The sequence below is a fragment of the Epinephelus lanceolatus genome, chromosome 11 (genome assembly GCF_041903045.1).
Source record: "Epinephelus lanceolatus isolate andai-2023 chromosome 11, ASM4190304v1, whole genome shotgun sequence".
NCBI lineage: Eukaryota > Metazoa > Chordata > Actinopteri > Perciformes > Serranidae > Epinephelus > Epinephelus lanceolatus.
Genome location: NC_135744.1, coordinates 24,538,091 through 24,554,228, shown reverse-complemented (window position 1 = coordinate 24,554,228; position 16,138 = coordinate 24,538,091). Strand labels below are relative to the sequence as shown.

Sequence of the window (16,138 nt, the reverse complement as noted above, 5' to 3'; positions counted from 1 at the left end):
GGCTCTTCTTGACTTCCTCGTTAGTATAGTGGACAGTATCTCCGCCTGTCACGCGGAAGACCGGGGTTCGATTCCCCGACGGGGAGTTCTTATGCTTAAGTTATCTTCACTATGGTTGTAAACTCACACATGGTCATGCTGAAAAATCAACCACATATTTGTTTTTAAACTTTACAACTCAAGTCGTTCACAGCTCTCCTGTCGGAACGGGCTGTCTGATGGAAAGGTAAAGTGATTAAAACACTCTCAATATAGCATCCACTTAAACTGATAATGATTGTTTAGATGGAACTTTTGTTAGCTCTTTGTTGGAACTCTACCGCTCTTTTTGCCAGTTCCTCTCTGCAGCACAACCTGGTCGACTTCCTGGTCTGAGAGTATCAGTATTAGGAGTAGCCCCTCACTCTGCTGCTGCAGGGAACCTTTGGACAGGAACTGAGGCCAGATCACACCTGTAAAGTAGCTAAGAAGATGTGCCGTTGTCTTGGTATGCTATACAAACATCATGGAGCTAAAGACATTTTGAAGCAGGGGGATGCACACTAAGCTGACATGGTGCAGAGACAAGCACTGACCCCAACAACCTCCTTCATCCTAACACATGCTCAGAGGCAGAGGAATCCATTTAGATCATTTACTTGGGTAAAAGTATTAATATCACACTGTTAAAACACTCTGTTACATATAAAATCCCTCCACTGAAAATGTTAACTTAAAAATATGTGACTTTTATACAATCATATAATCATAAAATTATCATCCCTTTTTAATTTTATATATTTTTATCTATTATTTTGTGTTAAAAATCTGTATGGAACTGCAACACATGATATCAGACTATATTATCTAGATTATTTTCTAGACTAACAATACTTTATTTGATACCTTACTTTGAGTAATATAAACCTGTTTTGAAAACATCTGAACTAAAAGTAATAAATCTTTAATTTAAACCTGTGAAAAATGGGAGCAAAATCAACTTATTTCATCTTCACATGCTTGTTTGCCTGAGTGCAGCAGAGTACACATCTTTGATTAAATACTACTACAACAACAACAACTACTACTACTACTACTACTACTGTCAGGACAGATTCTAACTGGTATAAAGTACATACATGTACACTAAACATCCAGGATATTTACCACACAGCCACAAAAAGCCTGTTTTTTAGTCCTGATTATTTCAGTCAGTTGTAAGCAGTGAAATAGGGCAAACAAATACACAATACACGTAATGTGGGAAAATAAAGGGGAAAATAATGGATCACTCTGCATCATAAGAAGTAGTAAGTTGGTGATGAAACAGTACACATCCTTCATCACAAGATGTCAGTCAAACACAGTGGTAGCAACTGCAGCTTGTGGGCGCTCAGGTAAAACGGGCCAGTTAATACGGTACTTAGCCTCCTCTCAGAGAAACGTTAGCTTACCACAGCCGGCGGTGGACAGAAGTATTTAAACACAGAGAGGCTAAATATCAGCACTTACCAAAGACCGGAAGGATAACCGGTCGCCCCGGCGGTTGATAAAGTAAGTATTCGTAAAGTTTTCGGAGACCACAACTCTTAACGAGGTTCTGCATCGCTGCAACATGGCGCCATCCACGAGTAGCGTTTACGTCAACTACCTCTGTAGGCCGCGTTTAGCGACGCCTTGGAAATTACACATCTCTATACCACCACCAACCGACGGTTAACCAACTTCAATCACGAAACGCCAGAAAACGCGTTAATGTTTTATGAAGCTTTTTTGGTGATGTCCTCTTTGTAACGTGTGAATAACGAAAACTAATACTTGTTTCCGCCCGGTTTCGAACCGGGGACCTTTCGCGTGTTAGGCGAACGTGATAACCACTACACTACGGAAACTCCGTGGTGATGTGGCCACTGTATGGAACCACAACACATATCTGTATGTGATATTCAATTATAACAAAATATAATACAAAGAAAATAATATAAAAATACAAATAGGTTACACTTGTTTCACTGCGTGCAGTGGTTTATCAGGGAGTGTGTGTAACACACCTGCTTTTTTTCATATATCTATTTGTCAAATCCACAGGGAGCCACTAGAGAAGGGCTAAAGAGCCTACCCCTGATCTAAACAGAGCTCAGACATAAAGCGAAATGTGTCACCTTCATGAACATTTTTTACACTGTTCTTTTATAAACATGGATCTTAATCTTGAAAAAAGTGCTGTTATCTTTACACATGTACATACAGTGATCAGCCTAAACAACAGGCCATAAAACTGAAAAGCATCGCTTAACAGCTCAACAACAATGTGAAACACTGAATACATGTAAGTGTGCAGAAATCTTTTTCTACCGATGAACTTTTCATTATCAAAATTAAGGCACATTTCAAACACTTATGTATAACACTGAGCAAACACTGAACAAGCTCTTTCCCAATGGTCAACAGGTCACAACAGGCCATAAAACTGGAAAGCATTGTATAACGTTGAAAATACAAAATGTAGTTTGTTAGTTAGTAGCAGTGTGTTGAAAGCAGAGTTTTGCAAGCTGCCAGTTACTTTACACTAGAGCCACTAAATCGAATTTATTGCAAAAAGTACAGACTTGTTTACAGGTCACACACAAACCAAAACCACTCAAAGGACAGTGCACTAGTCTTGAAAAAAGTACTGTTAACTTTACACAGCCTAAACATCAAAAACACTGGCAACTGAAGTGAATAACACTGATAATATATAATTTAAGTGAAAGAATTTAACATGCAACACACTGAACATACCGGAGATACCGCTAGTCTATCGATTTCTGATTCCTGCATCATATGATCTTTGCATTTGGCAGAGTTTAACCACAAGCAACCAAACAGCCACTGTGCCTGTTGTGACCTTGACCCCTGCCACTTAGGTTCAACCCTCCACCTGTGGCTCCCCCCAGGAGGAGTCACTGAGCCAGCCCACAGTGGAGAAGATTGTGAAAGACAGAGAGATCACAACTCTTCACAAGGTTCAGCAGCGCTGCAGCATGGTGCCAAACACCAGCAGCGCACATAAACTACCCATGAAGGCAGCATTTAGAGACACATCAGAAGTTACAGTTCTCAACATCACCACTATTGGGCAGTTAGTCAACTTGAATCACGAAACGTCAGAAAATGCCTTTATGTTTTATGAAGTTGGTTGGTGATTTGATGTGTTGTGACGTATGAGTAACGAAAATAAGCCATTGTTTCCGCCCGGTTTCGAACCGGGGACCTTTCGCGTGTGAGGCGAACGTGATAACCACTACACTACAGAAACTCCGTATTCATGCTGCAATCAGGGACAAACAGTAAATTGGGGAAGCAACGTTTACTATCATAAGAGCCATTTTTGGCCCAAAAAATGCAAGAAACTGTGTGGAACCACATTCCATATTTGTTCGTCATAGTGATGGCAACACAGCCTATTTAATCTACATTTCTACCAACATTATTCTGCTGAGATTCTGCAAATATCAGGAAAAGGTGCCAGGTCGTAGTCATATGACGCACATAGTTGATCAGATGTTAAAACTGTTAAAAAAACTTAAAGAGACCAACTCATGCTCACAAATATTGACCACGATGTTCCCCTTTAATGCTTTAGGGACTGCTTTGTTGCCTTCAAGGTCCTGTACCCTGGGGCTCAGGAGCACCTCTTGTGTGACTGCAGGAGGATCTTAGAGTCTACTGTGGCAGAGGCGACCTCTGGAAACCTGGCTAACAACAGTGCCTCAAGAAACAAGGTCAACAAAGACATAACCATCAAGTTAGACTTGTGTCACTGCATGTGGTGGTTTGATCAGTGGGCTGCTATATTTCAGGTATGTCTCACATTTCACCAGTGAAATTTAAATTTACTACATTTGTAGCTGAAATAAAGTCACTGAATGCTGTTGAGTCAAGATACAAATAGATGTCCAGCATTTTAAAATCTACCGTATTTTAACCTCAACGTCTTTAAGTGTAAATCACCAAACATATTATTACTGGGTCAGACTGTGAGCTTACAGTCATGTCTTTATGTCTTTGATCTATAGCCTAGCCTATATGTTTTAAATCTTCCTATTTTTCAGTTGCTGCCTCCTGTGTTTTTCCCCATCAGATTAAATCTAAACAAATATATTATTGTATATAACTAATACAATGTAATGTATCTACAGCCTGATACAGTCAGATTCCACCACTTTGTCTTCATTAAGGAAACATGATAAATGATGAATAAACGGACAACACTGAATAAAACTTTATTATTAACTTTATGGTTAACTTATTTACACTTTCCTCGCTCTGACTCAGGCTCTTCTTTTAAAGATAAACGTGCACCGTGTGCTACACATGCATTAATATCTCTACATCCACTGGATTAAAATGGAGGCGCTGTCTTTTATTTACCTGTTGCCATGGTGAATCGTGGAGTCGGAGCTCCATTGATGATGGCTTTTTATTGTCGGCTTAACTCAGAGTGAACATACTCAGAGTTGACTGAACTAACTCAAATCAGCTGTTCTGGAACCGGTAACTCAGAGTTTCCCATCTCAGGGTAAATCAACTCAGAGTTCAGGGTTAGACTCAGAGTTTGTTGAACCTCCTACCTGGAATACCCCTCTGGTTTGTTATTCATCACAGTGTTTGTCAGCAGACGCAGATCGACATTTTCTCACTAGGGGAACATAACTGCGTCCTCTGGATACCTAACCCCATGGTGGATACCACTCCTGGTCCCTCCAGAGGAAATCCAGAAACTTTTTTTGTCCTTCAGACAAGCTGACGTCCTCTGCTGTCACTGCATCACTGTGACATCTTCTCAGTCTGTCAGTAAACACAGAACATGGAGTTTAAGTCAGTAACAACTTCACTGAAATATAGTAGAATCAACTCATTTCATATTTGCCTTGGATTGTGTTAAACCAAACAAACTAAACAGTTTTCCACTGAATAGCAATTAATATGTAATAAAATTAACAATTTTGAGCAACTCTTCATTGCTGAAGTTGTTTATAACCTGCCTGAGGCACACCTGTGTAGTAATGATGCTGTTTAATCAGCATCTTGATATGCCACACCTGTCAGGTGGATGGATTATCTTGGAAAAGGAGTGCTCACTAAAACAGATTTGAACAAATTTGCATCTAAAATTTGAGTGAAATAAGTCTTTAGTTTAAACCTGTGGAAAATGGAAGCACAAACAAATCACTGCATTTAAATAGTTGTTCAGTGTAAATGTTTCATTTCATTTTCATGTCTCAAATTCTGACCCTACCATCTGAAAGTTGCAGCAGAAATCCAGACTCATCAGACCAGGCGACGTTTTTCCAATCGTCTATTGTCCAGTTTTGGTGAGCCTGTGTGAATTGTAGCCTCAGTTTCCTGTTGTTAGCTGACAGGAGTGGCACCTGGTGTGTGAAAATAATGGATCACTGCATCACAAGCTCAAACGAGTTGGTGATGTAACAGTACACATCATCACCACAGACTGGTTAGCCAAATTGAATCACGAAACTTTAGAAAACGTTTATATGTTTTATGAAATGTTTGTCCGTCTGGGGACGAGATATATATGTGGTTGGTTTTTCTGTATAACCATGTGTGAAATACACGCATTGTGAAGATAATCTAAAGAACTCCCCGTCGGGGAATCGAACCCCGGTTTTCCGCGTGACAGGCGGAGATACTATCCACTATACTAACGAGGAGAAATATGGAACATCACCTGATGCCGGAAGCAGAAACTACTGGCTAGCTGCTGGCTAACAATAAGGCGAGCTAATTGTTAATAAGTGAACATGTTCCCAGCTACAGTTCAGAGCCGGTAACCTGTCACTGGGAGAGAGAGAACATAAAACAACACGACTAAAGCAAATTAACTTATTAAACAGCTCATAAACAACTGTGAAGCAGATGCAGGAAGCAGGATTAATGTCTCAGCGAGGTAACTTCAGGGTTAACCCTGGGTTTTCGGTCTCACGAAGCCGGTTCAGTTCTTATCGGGGTAGATCACCATGGTAACTTACTCTGAACAGCTATCCTGCTCCGGAGCAGGGTAAATTCAGGGTTGAATCTGATCCTATAAAAAGCACCACCCACTGGCCAATCAGCTGTTCGGAAAAAAAATGACTCCGCTGACAGAAATGCAGCCCAGTCATGACGGAAAGTTTAATTCATTTGATTGATTTTGATTTTAAAGTTTATTTTGAACATTAAAAAAGAAAAGAAAGCAACAACAACAGACAATGAAAAGATTGTTCAAAAAGGAGTGGAAAGAAGTTGAAATTTCATCCCACCCCTTCATAAGAAAGAAACTGATCATTTGCGGACACTTAATATATTAGTGCCAACATTTTGTTTTGTTGGAGGAAATGATCCCTGTTAAAGATAATGGGCCTAATTGACAGCTTTGCTGCTGGAAATGTGGAAAGTAGCCTATCATGTCTACACTTCATGGTGTTTCAGGGATTTTCCTTTTTGTTTTTTAAAGAGGGAGACTAGATAGGCTATATTTTTGCGCAGCTGTTAATTTCTAATACAGCTCAATATCAGGATTTTATTCAGACTATCAATTTGGTGTTGATATGATTTAATTGTGGCGTCAGCTTTAAGCTTTATTGTAGCATATATAACGTTATGACAAAGAAGACCAATTCATCAGACGCAATGATGTTAGACGATAATTGTAATACACGCAATTCATCTGCGCAGCATTGATTTCATGGCATTCAAGGGTGTGATCAGTGTCAGATGTACAGGTACAGGTACTGTAGCTAGCCTACTTGAACCAGTGATGAGTAATTTAACACACATGTATAGCAGTTCCATACAGTTTTTCAACATTTGGCTCTTGATATGATAGTAAACGTTGCTGATCCCATTTTCCTGTTTGTCCTTAAATGCAGCAATATGAGTTTCCGTAGTGTAGTGGTTATCACGTTCGCCTCACACGCGAAAGGTCCCCGGTTCGAAACCGGGCGGAAACAGTGAACATTTTTCGTCACATACGGCTACTACAACACATATCAAATCACCAACCTCATCCTCATAAAACGGAAAGGTGTTTTCTGACGTTTCGTGATTCAACTTGGCCAACTTGGCCAACCGTCCAATGGTGATGATGTGGAGAACTGTAATTTCCGATGCGTCTCTAAATGCGGCCGTCATGGGTAGTTTACGTGTGCTGCTGGCGGTTGGCACCATGCTGCAGCGTTGCTGAACCTCGTGAACAGTTGTGATCTCCAAAACGTAATGAGGAGATACTTCATCAACCTCATCAACCACAGATTACATTTGATGAATGCACTTCTTTTGATTCACACTCCTTTGTTTTTAACAGTCCTCCTATACTGTGTGTTTAGCTTCTCCAGTGGCTCCCTGTGGATTTGACAAATCAATCAATCAATCAATTTTATTTATAAGCCCAATACCACAAATCACAATTTGCCTCACAGGGCTTTACAGCATACGACATCCCTCTGTCCTGTGAACCCTCGCAGCGGATAAGGAAAAACTCAAAGAGATATGAAAAACACAGTGAAATAAGTGTAACCTATTTGTATTATTATATTATTTTCTTTGTATTATATTTTGTTATAATTGAATATCACATGTATATTGTCAGTTTGATCTTTTTTTACTACTTTTTCTAGGTAGCTTTTGGTAAGCATTGGATAATTACCTAGTGACTGATTTGTATGTTTTCAGCACTAATGCTACAAAGTTTAAGTACCAAATAATCATAAACAGCTCACTTCAGAGGAGCTACTTTGTTGTAAAACATACTAATGAATTCTCATTTATTTTTTTTTATTTATTTATTTATTTATTTTTATGGCCCCGGGCTTGTAGGACCAGGCTGGCTACAGACGGTCCTCTGGGCAAATGATTCCTCTTTGCCATGTGCAGGCAATGAGAGCTCTGCCAACCTGCTCCAAGTGGAGACGCTGGTTGAAGCACTTGGCTCTGTTCCAGCTGGGGTCCACAGAGGTGAACAGGACATAGGCATTATAGCATGATATGTCTATCATGTGGTAGAGCAGACACATGAGCCACCTGCGTGTCTGCCCACGGCAGGAGTAGGTGCCACAAACCTGCAAAAGAGAAAGAAATGATAAGATGGGCTTGGTGACAGTGGAAGCCCTCCTGCTGAGAGGTACCTCTCACGGGAATCCAAATGGTACAGCAGCTCCTGCGCCCTTGGTGTAATTGAGCTGTAAGGTGCCACCATACCTGTAGAGGATTCCTCCATCACCTCAGGGTCGCTCAGGCAGCCTCTCAGGATGTGGATACATTGGATCCTTCACACCTTCAACATGGAGCCGTTGAAGAGGGGCACATGGTTGCTGTCCTTTGCCAGGTAGAAGTGATGTAACACATCTTCAGCCCTCTGCAGCAGAGCTCTGGGTTGTGGCACCTTTGTTCTACAGTGCTCTCTGATGTGGTGCTTGGTGGGATTAGCAGGAGAGAAAATCACCAAAGTTATTGATGTTAGACATGGTAAAAACGAGCGAATGTTGAATATGAAACCAACTTCACTCCGTCATATTAGCGCAAAAAAGACGTGATTTGGGCATCCCTAACTAATACAGTAGATGATACATCAGTTTTTCATTTAGCTAAATATCTGCTCCATCAACCCTCCAAATAAAAGTAGTAGAAACTTACTGTTTTCAAGCTGTTCGGCAACATCCCACAGCAGGTCTGCCAATGGTCTCCCGCTCGATGCCACTGCATGAACTCCATGAACTAGCTAGTAGCTTCTTCCTCTCAATGCTATCTGAGGAATCGTTTACTTCTGTCTGGTTAGCCCAGATAGCCAGTCAGGCTTTAGACTGATGTTAGGACCGCCCACCTTATTACCATACAGACACAGAAATGTGTAAATAAATAAATGTGGAAATGTGGAAATACAGAAATAAATGAATAAATAAATGTAGATATAAATAAATAAATAAAAAATGTAGAAATGTAGAAATACATAAATAAATACGGATATAAATGTGGAAATGCAGAAATAAAAAATAAGTGAAGAAATAAATACATACATACATAAATAAATGTGGAAATAAATAAATATAAAAATGTGAAAATAAATAAATGTAAATATTTTTATTCTTTTATTCATGTATTTAATTATTTATTTCCACATTTATTTATTTAATTACATATTTATTTATGCATTTCTACATTTATATATTTATTTATACTTATGTCATGTTTTGTCCTTGTAGAAATAAATAAATAAATGTAGAAATGTAGGAATACATAAATATGGAAATAAATGTAGGAATTTAGAAATAAATAAATGAATAAATGTGGAAATAAATTTATAAATGTAGAAATATATAAATGAATACATATATAAATACATGTAGAAATGCATAAAGAGATAAATGTAAATATATTTATTTATATTTTTATTCATGTATTTAATTATTTATTTCCACATTTACTTATTTAGGTATATATTTGTTGCATTTATACATTTATACATTTATTTATGTATACTTGTGTCATTATGCTTACTTTCTGTCTGGGGATGAGATATATGTGTGGTTGGTTTTTCAGTACAACTATGTGTGAATTACAAGCATTGTGAAGATAATCTAAAGAACTCCTCGTCGGGGAATCGAACCCCGGTCTTCCGCGTGACAGGCGGAGATACTGTCCACTATACTAACGAGGAGAGATATGGACTGTTATGTGATGCCGGAACCAGAAACGACTGGCTAGCTACTAGTTTCTAGCTAACAATGAGGCGAGCTAATTGTTAATAAGTGAACATGTTCCCAGCTATGGTTCAGAGCCGGTAAGCTGTCACCGGGAGAGAGAGAACATAAAACAACACTACTAAAGCAAATTAACTTATTAAACAGCTCATAAACAACTGAGAAGCACTAATGAGGTACTTGAAATGTTGAACCCCACTAACATTTGATGATATTCCTTAAAAAGTGGCACGCGAAATTCACTGGTGAAATGTGAGACATACCTGAAATATAGCAGCCCACTGTTCAAACCACCACACGCAGTGACACAAGTCTAACTTGAGGTCGCCTCTACTACGGTAGTCTCTGAGATCCCAGGACCTTGAAGGCAGCACAGCAGTCTCCTTCCTGAACGGAGCATTATCAGGCAGTTTCCGTAGTGTAGTGGTTATCACGTTCGCCTAACACGCGAAAGGTCCCCGGTTCGAAACCGGGCGGAAACAATGAATGATTTTCGTTATTCACATTTTACAAACATGAAATCACCAAAAAAGCTTCATAAAACATTAACGCTCTTTCTGGCGTTTCGTGATTGAAGTTGGCTAACCGTCGGTTGGTGGTGGTGTAGAGAAGTGTAATTTCCCAGGCGTCACTTAACGCGGCCTTCAGAGGTAGTTGACAGAACTCCACTGATCGTTGGCGCCATGTTGCAGCGCTGCAGAACCTCGTTAAGTTGTGGTCTCCGAAAGCTTAACGAATACGTACTTTATCAACCACCGAGGCGACCGGTTATCCTTCCGGTCTTTGGTAAGTGCTCATATTTAGCCTCTCTGTGCTTAAATACTTCTGTCCACCGCCGGCTGTGGTAAGCTAACGTTCCTCTGAGAGGAGGCTAATGTTAGCATTAACGTGTGTGTGTGTGTGTGTGTGTGTGTGTTGTTGCAACCTCGTAAACAGGTCAGGATGCTCTCTGTTAGCTAACTTCACTGACTATTATTCAGCTGTTTCACGCACTACCCTGTAAAGTACCATATTAACTGGTGTATTTTACTGCCACAAGCTGCAGTTGATACCACTGTTTTACTGACATCTAGCGATGAAGAATGTGTACTGTTTCATCACCAACTTTTTTGTGCTTGTGATGCAGTGATCCATTATTTTCCCCTCTTAGAAGCTTTAAAGTAAAAATCATCATCACATTATGTGTATCGTGTATTTGCTTTTCCTCTTGCTTCCAACTGACTGAAATAATCAGGCTTAAAATAACAAGCATTTTATAGCTGTATGGTAGTGTTTCTGCCACTTTATTAGGTACACCTGTTCACCTGCGTATTAATGCAAATAGGTAATCAGCCAATCCCGTGAAAGCAACACAATGCATTTAGGCATGTAGACAAGGTGAAGATGAGCTGCTGAAGTTCAAACCGAGCATCAGAATGGGGAAGAAAGATGATTTAAGTGACTTTGAACATGGCATGGTTGTTAGTGCCAAACTAGTCTGAGCGGGCAGAAGTTCGCTGCAGAGATCAGCCTCTCATTGGACGGAACGAGCCACCCGCTGAAGTCCTGCCCTACCACCTCCAGTTGTGTAGCAGTTTTCAACCATTTTCAACACGTCCTTTATTAACTTTTGCGGTGTTTGATCTTGCGGGGATGTAGCCATTTTTCTGCCATGGTTCGCGTAGGCAATATTTTTGTGGGCGTGTTACACCAAAACCTGTTTCCCCCCAGCAATATTTTTGCAAGCGCACCATTGCTGTGGCACCACCCAGAACAATTGTGATTGGTTGAAAGAAGTACAAGCAGCCGGAGCGTTTTTTTCTCCAATCTCAAAGTGAGAGTCGGCACAGCCAGACCTTTCTTTTCTTGAGAAAGGTCTGGTGAGTGAGACTAGTGCCAAACAGGTTGGTCAGAGTATTTCAGAAACTGCTGATCTACTGGGAATGTCACCACAACAACCATCTCTAGGGTTTACAGAGGATGGTCTGAACAAGAGAAAATATCCAGTGTTGATGCCAGAGGTCAGAGGAGAATGGCCAGACTGGTTCAAGATGATAGAAAGGCAACAGTAACTCAAATAACCACTTGTTACAACCAAGGTCTACAGGAGACCATCTCTGAACCAACAAGACGTGGAACCTTGAAGCAGATGGGCTACAGCAGCAGAAGACCACACCAGGTGCCACTCCTGTCAGCTAACAACAGGAAACTGAGGCTACGGTTCACACAGGCTCACCAAAACTGGACAATAGAAAATTGGAAAAACGTCGCCTGGTCTGATGAGTCTGGATTTCTGCTGCAACTTTCAGATGGTAGGGTCAGAATTTGAAACATGAAAATGAAATGAAACATTTACACTGAACAACAATTTAAACGCAATGATTTGTTTGTGCTTCCATTTTCCACAGGTTTAAACTAAAGTTCTAAGACTTTTTCATGCACACAAAAGACTTATTTCGCTCAAATTTTAGGTGCAATTTTGTTCAAATCTGTTTTAGTGAGCACTTCTCCTTTTCCAAGATAATCCATCCACCTGACAGGTGTGGCATATCAAGATGCTGATTAAACGGTATCATTACTACACAGGTGTGCCTCAGGCTGGTCACTATAAAAGGCCACTATAAAACTGCAAAAACTAAAGTGTTGCATTTAAAAGAAATTGTATCAGTGTAATAGTTCAGGCATTTGCATCATGTTAGATTAAAAACAGGTTTTGTAGCAAAAGAAAATGTATAACACAAAAGTAAGGTATCAAAGAAAGTGTTGTTAGTCGAGAAAATAATCTAGGTAATAATATAAAAACTATGGAAAATATCCATCATGCTTGTTCAAAGTTACATCTTCAAATGACTTATGTAGTCACACCAAACATTTAAAAGACAAATATATAAAACTTAAAATGATATAAAATCAGAGAAACAACAAGTCCTCACATTCAAGAAGCTGGAACTGGAGACCTTTTGCTTATAAACAACTTCAGCAATGAAGAGTTGCTCAAAATTGTTAATTTTATTACATATTAATTGACATCTAGTGGAAAACTGTTTAGTTTGTTAGGTTTAATACAATCCAAGGCAAATATGAAATGAGTTGATTCTACTATATTTCAGTGAAGTTGTTACTGACTTAAACTCCATGTTCTGTGTTTACTGACAGACTGAGAAGATGTCACAGTGATGCAGTGACAGCAGAGGACGTCAACAGCTTGGAGGACGAAAAAAGTTTCTGGATTTCCTCTGGAGGGACTGGGAGTGGTATCCACCATGGGGTTAGGTATCCAGAGGACGCAGTCATGTTCCCTGAGTCACAAGATTTAGATCTGCGTCTGCTGACAAACACTGTGATGCAGAAACTTTGCAGAAACAATGATTAAGTCCAAGACATACAGTACAGGCCAAAAGTTTGGACACACCTTCTCATTCAATGCGTTTTCTTTATTTTCATGACTATTTACATTGTAGATTCTCACTGAAGGCATCAAAACTATGAATGAACACATGTGGAGTTATGTATTTAACAAAAAAAGGTGAAATAACTGAAAACATGTTTTATATTCTAGTTTCTTCAAAATAGCCACCCTTTGCTCTGATTACTGCTTTGCACACTCTTGGCATTCTCTCCATGAGCTTCAAGAGGTAGTCACCTGAAATGGTTTCCACTTCACAGGTGTGCCTTATCAGGGTTAATTAGTGGAATTTCTTGCTTTATCAATGGGGTTGGGACCATCAGTTGTGTTGTGCAGAAGTCAGGTTAATACACAGCCGACAGCCCTATTGGACAACTGTTAAAATTCATATTATGGCAAGAACCAATCAGCTAACTAAAGAAAAACGAGTGACCATCATTACTTTAAGAAATGAAGATCAGTCAGTCCGGAAAATTGCAAAAACTTTAAATGTGTCCCCAAGTGGAGTCGCAAAAACCATCAAGCGCTACAACCAAACTGGCACACATGAGGACCGACCCAGGAAAGGAAGACCAAGAGTCACCTCTGCTTCTGAGGATAAGTTCATCCGAGTCACCAGCCTCAGAAATCGCAAGTTAACAGCAGCTCAGATCAGAGACCAGATGAATGCCACACAGAGTTCTAGCAGCAGAACCATCTCTAGAACAACTGTTAAGAGGAGACTGCGCGAATCAGGCCTTCATGGTCAAATAGCTGCTAGGAAACCACTGCTAAGGAGAGGCAACAAGCAGAAGAGATTTGTTTGGGCCAAGAAACACAAGGAATGGACATTAGACCAGTGGAAATCTGTGCTTTGGTCTGATGAGTCCAAATTTGAGATCTTTGGTTCCAACCGCCGTGTCTTTGTGAGACGCAGAAAAGGTGAACGGATGGATTCCACATGCCTGGTTCCCACTGTGAAGCATGGAGGAGGAGGTGTGATGTTGTGGGGGTGTTTTGCTGGTGACACTGTTGGGGATTTATTCAAAATTGAAGGCACACTGAACCAGCATGGCTACCACAGCATCCTGCAGCGACATGCCATCCCATCCGGTTTGCGTTTAGTTGGACGATCATTTATTTTTCAACAGGACAATGACCCCAAACACACCTCCAGGCTGTGTAAGAGCTATTTGACCAAGAAGGAGAGTGATGGAGTGCTGCGGCAGATGACCTGGCCTCCACAGTCACCGGACCTGAACCCAATCGAGATGGTTTGGGGTGAGCTGGACCGCAGAGTGAAGGCAAAGGGGCCAACAAGTGCTAAACACCTCTGGGAACTCCTTCAAGACTGTTGGAAAACCATTTCAGGTGACTACCTCTTGAAGCTCATGGAGAGAATGCCAAGAGTGTGCAAAGCAGTAATCAGAGCAAAGGGTGGCTATTTTGAAGAAACTAGAATATAAAACATGTTTTCAGTTATTTCACCTTTTTTTGTTAAGTACATAACTCCACGTGTTCATTCATAGTTTTGATGCCTTCAGTGAGAATCTACAATGTAAATAGTCATGAAAATAAAGAAAACGCATTGAATGAGAAGGTGTGTCCAAACTTTTGGCCTGTACTATATTTCTTGTTCGACATCATCAGCGCTCATTATCGTTATAATGATAATAATAATAATAATAATAATATGGGAAATCAATATAATAATGATTATGACACTATTACTACAAATAATAATGATAATGATGATGATAATAATAATAATAATAATAATAATAATAATAATAATAATAATAATCATGGCCCAAAATTATGTGAAAATATGTTTCAATTCAACCTGTGGAAGTAGAGGAAGAAATGTCAGAGGAGGAAGACATTACAGAGCATGGGGAGGATTACATGTCAACAGATGAAGACGAAGAAATAGGGACTGAGGAGGAGAGACCTGCTGAGACAAATCTTTTTTTTTTCCGTCCAAAGATGGAAAAGTGGTGTGGAGTTCCACCCCTCCGACTGACAGACGTCGTATGCTCGGAGCACAGAGAGATAGATGCCCCCCTGGTCCAACATGGTATGCTATCTCACGTGTTACTGACATAAAGTCTGTTTTTGAGCTGTTTGTGACAGAGCACATTGAAAAGATTGTGCTGGAGGAGACAAATAGGGAGGGGAGACGTGTGTATGGGGGAAGCTGGAGTGAGGTGGAGGGTTGAAAGTGGCAGGGGGCAAGGTAACAACAGGTACAATGGCTGTTTGGTTACCTGTGGCCAAACTCTGTCACACCTGCTGTGTCTCCAAAAACTTCTCTGGGCTGGTATTAAGGGAGGAGCTAATGTTCTCCAGTTTAGCGAGGTGCTTTACGTATGTGGAGATATGTTGGCATGTGGTGGGATGGAGAAGGCTGTTGGGGTCAGTGCATGCCTGCTGAACCATGGCAGCATTGTCAATAAATGACAATCTCTGTGCTGCATGTGATAAAGCCCTTAACAGGAAAACCTCTGCCTGAATTTGGATGTCTGCAAGCAGGAGACACACTGCTTCCGCTTTTTGGCGGGCCCTGGCTGTGGCTCCTCCTCCTCTTCCTTCTCCTGACCATGGACCTGGCTCTGGGCTTGTAGGACCCGGCTGGCTACAGACGGTCCTCTGGGCAAATGGCTCCTCTTTGCCATGTCCAGGCAATGAGAGCTCTGCCAACCTGCTCCAAGTGGAGATGCTGGTTGAAGCACTTGGCTCTGTTCCAGCTGGGGTCCACAGAGGTGAACAGGACATAGGCATTATAGCATGATATGTCTATCGTGGTAGAGCAGACACATGGGCCACCTGCGTGTCTGCCCACGGCAGGAGTAGGTGCCACAAACCTGCAAAAGAGAAAGAAATGCTAAGATGGGCTTGGTGACAGTGGAAGCCCTCCTGCTGAGAGGTACCTCTCACGGGAATCCAAATGGTACAGCAGCTCCTGCGCCCTTGGTGTAATTGAGCTGTAAGGTGCCACCATACCTGTAGAGGATTCCTCCATCACCTCAGGTCGCTCAGGCAGCCTCTCAGGATG

At 40.7% G+C, this 16,138-nt stretch overlaps 7 non-coding genes across 7 annotated transcripts; 3 read left to right on the top strand and 4 right to left on the bottom strand.

Moving 5' to 3' along the window:
• The first annotated feature begins 14 nt into the window (after positions 1-14).
• Positions 15-86, top strand: trnad-guc (transfer RNA aspartic acid (anticodon GUC)). Its single transcript has one exon. It is a non-coding gene; the product is annotated as a tRNA-Asp (tRNA).
• Positions 87-1,798: 1,712 nt separating this feature from the next.
• trnav-aac (transfer RNA valine (anticodon AAC)) lies at positions 1,799-1,871 on the bottom strand. The gene has a single exon. It is a non-coding gene; the product is annotated as a tRNA-Val (tRNA).
• A 1,336-nt stretch (positions 1,872-3,207) lies between these two features.
• trnav-cac (transfer RNA valine (anticodon CAC)) lies at positions 3,208-3,280 on the bottom strand. The gene has a single exon. It is a non-coding gene; the product is annotated as a tRNA-Val (tRNA).
• A 2,344-nt stretch (positions 3,281-5,624) lies between these two features.
• trnad-guc (transfer RNA aspartic acid (anticodon GUC)) lies at positions 5,625-5,696 on the bottom strand. Its single transcript has one exon. It is a non-coding gene; the product is annotated as a tRNA-Asp (tRNA).
• A 1,205-nt stretch (positions 5,697-6,901) lies between these two features.
• trnav-cac (transfer RNA valine (anticodon CAC)) lies at positions 6,902-6,974 on the top strand. Its single transcript has one exon. It is a non-coding gene; the product is annotated as a tRNA-Val (tRNA).
• A 2,630-nt stretch (positions 6,975-9,604) lies between these two features.
• On the bottom strand, positions 9,605-9,676 carry trnad-guc (transfer RNA aspartic acid (anticodon GUC)). The gene has a single exon. It is a non-coding gene; the product is annotated as a tRNA-Asp (tRNA).
• Positions 9,677-10,128: 452 nt separating this feature from the next.
• trnav-aac (transfer RNA valine (anticodon AAC)) lies at positions 10,129-10,201 on the top strand. The gene has a single exon. It is a non-coding gene; the product is annotated as a tRNA-Val (tRNA).
• The last annotated feature ends 5,937 nt before the right edge of the window (positions 10,202-16,138 follow it).